The sequence below is a fragment of the Rhinoraja longicauda genome, chromosome 34, assembly GCF_053455715.1.
Source record: "Rhinoraja longicauda isolate Sanriku21f chromosome 34, sRhiLon1.1, whole genome shotgun sequence".
NCBI lineage: Eukaryota > Metazoa > Chordata > Chondrichthyes > Rajiformes > Arhynchobatidae > Rhinoraja > Rhinoraja longicauda.
Window position 1 is genome coordinate 14,612,167 of NC_135986.1, and position 4,728 is coordinate 14,616,894.

The 4,728-nt window shown below is 49.0% G+C and overlaps 1 non-coding gene across 1 annotated transcript; it reads left to right on the forward strand.

Moving 5' to 3' along the window:
- Positions 1–4,298: 4,298 nt before the first annotated feature.
- trnag-ucc (transfer RNA glycine (anticodon UCC)) lies at positions 4,299–4,370 on the forward strand. Its single transcript has one exon. It is a non-coding gene; the product is annotated as a tRNA-Gly (tRNA).
- The last annotated feature ends 358 nt before the right edge of the window (positions 4,371–4,728 follow it).

Below are 4,728 nucleotides of genomic sequence, written 5' to 3' on the forward strand. Positions count from 1 at the left end.
CTCAACGCGCCAAGTCTCCGGGTGAATGATGCACTAGAGCCGACTCCTCCTTTTTCACCCGGCGCTCTTTTACCGCCACTCAATGAATGACCCAATCAGCCGCAGACCCAGAGTCCGCCGCCTCCCGCATTCTCGCGTGAATCTCGTGGATGGGCCTGGTTCCAATCAACCAGTGAAGGTGCTTCTGTCTTCAGCGAACGCTCAGAAAATTCCCCTCTTAAAGGCATCGCGGGTCTATATTGCAAGTCATTGTTTGATTAAATAATTAAAGTTATTTAAGACAGAATCAGGCTCTTCGGCCCACCGCATCCAGTGTCCGCCACCAACCACCAATTTTACAGTGATCTAATTTAGCAGCACCTATTTAGATTGAGGGTCGATGATGAAGGGAAGTAATGGCATCAAATTCCTGGCGTTAACATCTTGGATGCGATACATCCGAGACGATACGATAAAACTTTATTCATCCCCGGAGGGAAATTGGTCTGCCGACACTCACAACACACAAGGTACACAATAACTTGAAATTCAAAGTGAAAACAAGCGACAGTTGGCTGCCTGTCCTGTGCACAGCGCCTTCACCGGAACAAATGAACAAAGAAACAAACGACCGCAGACTTATCCCATGGGCAGAGGAATCTAGACTAGAGATCCCCCCTCCCCCACACCGGGTCCCCCTTGTTCTCCCACCATCCCTCACGGCTGTCCCCACAAGCCGGGTCCTCATTGTCTTCCCCTCCCCCCTCACGTTCATCCACCGCGAGCCCCACCTGTTCTGGGCCCAGCAAGTAGATACCACCACGATAAAGGTGCGCCAGCGTCTTCGCTTTCTCCGATGTTTAAATCAATCTGACATGATTCCGAACACTCCCGCAAACTTCTCCAGATGCATTGTATTCTGTCTTATTGCGTCATGGTCAGGTGCCGCATTTCTAACGCGGAGCAACACGGTGCGGAGTGATAGTTTCAGCTCGGTCCACACAACAGTTCAACTCCGTACAAAAAGCCTTGGGATTTTCTTTAATCCGACGTCAGTGACATTTCACGGGAACTTTTGACCCTTCTAACTGCTGACTTGTTTTTTTCTAGCTTGCTTTCTAATCCTCAAGTTACCCGTCTGAATTCATCTGTCTCTACATTATATGAACACTCTTTGACGTATTGATCAAATTTGCACGGTCCTTGGTCATTTATAGTTCCGTTAACTTGCCTCCTCATCCTTCCTCCTTACAGGACTATACTGGAACTGAATTCTGAACAACTACACTTTAATCGACTCGCATGTGGACCTATCTAATAATATTCTCTCATTTTGTTTCTCGCTAGCTCCTGCTCTTAATGGCTTACCCCAAGATCCAGACTTATCCTCACTCATGACTATCTTAAAGTAATCACTTACACTATCACTGATCTCACCAATTCCGGCACTCTGCCCTGTAATGCCTCCAGCGATATCATTCCCCAGCCCCGCACCACCCGATTTTACCTTCTCCCTAAAATCCACAAACAGAACTGTCCTGGCAAACCCATTGTTTCTGCCTGTTCATGTCCCAACGAATTAATTTCCACCTACCTCGACTCTATCCTATCCTCCCACCCCCACTGTGAAATCCCTACCCACCTATGTCCAAAACGCCTCACATGCTCTCCGTCTCCTCAATAATTTCCGGTTTCCAGGCAGCCACTCCCTCGTCTTTACCATGGATGTCCAGTCACTCTATACCACCATCCCGCACAAGGATGGTCTTGAAGCCCTCCGTTTCTTACTCGACCATAGAACCAGCCAATCTCCATCTACCAATACTCTCCTCCGCCTAGCAGAGCTGGCTCTTACCCTCCACAACTACTCATTTGACTCCTCCCACTTTCTCCAAATCCGAGGCATAGCTATGGGCACTCACATGGGCCCTAGCTACGCCTGCCTCTTTGTAGGGTACGTCGAACAATCCCTGTTCCAGGCATACACTGGCCCCATCCCGAAATCTACCTCCGCTACATTGACGACTGCATTGGTGCTACCTCTTGTACCCATGCAGAACTCACAGACTTCGTAAATTTCACCACTAATTTCCATCCTGCTCTTAAATATACTTGGATCATCTCCGACATCTCCCTACCGTTGCTGGATCTCGCCATCTCCATCACAGGAGACAGACTAGTAACTGACATCTTCTACAAACCTACTGACTCCCACAGCTATCTTGCCTACACTTCTTCCCACCCTGTTTCCAGTAAAAACTCTATCCCCTTCTCCCAATGCCTCCATCTACGCCACATCTGCACCCAGGTTGAGATGTTTCATCCTAGGCCATCAGAGGTCCTCATTCTTTAAGAAACGGGGGTTCCCTTCTTCCATTATAGATACGGCTCTCACTAAGGCTTCCTCTATATCTCGCACCTCCGTTCTTGCACCCCCTATCCCCATTCGTAACAAGGATAGAGTCCTCCTTGTCCTCACCTACCACGCCATCAGCCAGCGTATGCAACATCTTATTCTCCAACATTTCCATCACCTCCAGCGGGATCCCACTACTGGCCACGTTTTCCCATCTCCTCCTCTTTCTGCTTTCTGTAGAAACTGTTCCCTCAGTAACAACCTGCCCCCCTCGTCCGTTGCCAACCCAAAACCACCCCCTCCCCAGGTACTTTCCCCAGTAACCGCAGGAGATGCAACACCTGTCTCTTTACTTACCCCCTCGACTCCATCCAAGGACCCAAACAGTCTTTCCAGGCGAGGCAGAGGTTCGCCTGTACCTCCTCCAACCTCATCTATTGTATCCGCTGTTTCAGGTGTCAACTTCTCTACATCGGCGAGACCAAGCGCAGGCTCGGCGATCTTTTCACTCAACACCTTCGCTCAGTCTGCCTTAACCAACCCGATCTCCCGGTGGCTGAGCAGTTCAACTCCCCCTCCCACTCCCAGTCTGACCTTTCTGTCATGGGCGTCCTCCATTGTCATAGTGAGGCCCACCACAAATTGGAGGAACAGCATCTCATATTTCGCTTGGGCAGCTTATACCCCAGCGGTATGAACATTGATTTCTCCAACATCAGATAGTTTCTCTGTCCCTCCCTTTACCCTCCCCTTCCTAGTTCTCCCACTGTCTTTCCGTCTCCCACTACATCTTATCTTTGTTCCAACCCTCTCCTGACATCATTCTGAAGAAGGGTCTGGACCCGAAACGTCACCCATTCTTTCTCTCATGAGACGCTGCCTGACCCACTGAGTTACTCCAGCATTTTGTGATACGTTCGATTTGAACCAGCATCTGCAGTTATTCTTCAATAGAAAATTACAGCAGTACCTTATCAGTTCGGCAATTGGGCTGGGGAATTATTATTTGAGTTTAATGCAGGAAAGTGCGAGCTGGTGCATTTTGGTAAGTTAAACTAGCGCAGGTCCTGAACAGTAAATGACAGGCCCCTGGGGAGTGTTGTAGAACATAAGGATCTAGGAGTGCAAGTACACAGTTCCTTGAGACTGGGATGTGTAGGAAGGAATTGCAGATGCTGATTTAAACCGTGGACACACAATACCGGAGTAACTCAGCGGGACAGGCAGCATTTCTGGAGAGAAGGAATGGGGGTTGTTTCGGGTCGAGGCCCTTCTTCAGACTAATCAGGGGAAAGCAAAACGGGAGATATAGGCAGTGATGTAGGGAGATATAGAACAAATGAATGCAAAAAAAGTAGCGATGATAAAGGAAACAGGCCATTGTTAGCTCTTTGGAAGGTGACAACGGGAACCCGTTGCGACTTCCGTGGGTGAGGGGTGGAGAGAGAGGAAGTGCAGGGGTTGCTTTGTTAGATAAATCAATATTCATACAACTGAGTTGTAAGATGCCCAAGGGAAATATGAGATGCTGTTCGTCCAATTTGCGATTAGCCTCACTCTGACAATGGAGGATGCCTAGGACAGAAAGGTCAATGTGGGAATAGGAAGGGAAATTAAAGTGTTTGGCAACCCGGAGATCAGGTAGGTCCAGGCGGACTGAGCGAAGGTGTCCAGCGGAACGATCGCCCAGTCTACTTTTGGTCCTGCCGATGTATAAGAGTCCACATGTTGAAAAACGGATACAATGGATGAGTTTGGAGGAAGTGCAAGTGAACCTTCGCCTAAACTGAAAGGACCGCCGGGGTTCCTGGACAGAGTCGAGGGAGGAGGTATCAGTACAGCTGGAACTGCAGCAGTGTGACAAATGATCCGTCAGGAAAGAGCGCGGGGACTGATCATCAAGACACAAAGCCACATGGTGCTGGAGATCATTCGGCACCCGAATATACTGCGGCACCTCACAGCGATGGTGGTATAGTGGTGAGCATAGCTGCCTTCCAAGCAGTTGACCCGGGTTCGAATCCCGGCCATCGCAATTTGAGCAATTTTACTTCTCTAACATTGGAAATGATAGAAACGAACTTAATACAGAACACGATTTGTGCAGAGCTCGATGGGCAGAGAGGACTGTTACGGCAAATTCACGTGCAACTTCTTAAATCCTCTCGGATCTTTCGCTCCCTTTGAATGCGATTCCATCGCCATTTGGTAAATCCATCAGCGGATCAGCGCAGATTCCTGTTATCATTCTGTTGCAGATTCCCAGAGCAAACTCGGACACATCCCAACACGACAATGCGATCCATTCACACCGAGTAACGCTAATCTCCTCCTCGCCAGCTGTCTTTCTATGTTTCTCCCGTGGAATCTCTCCCCTCGCTCCCCCTTCATTC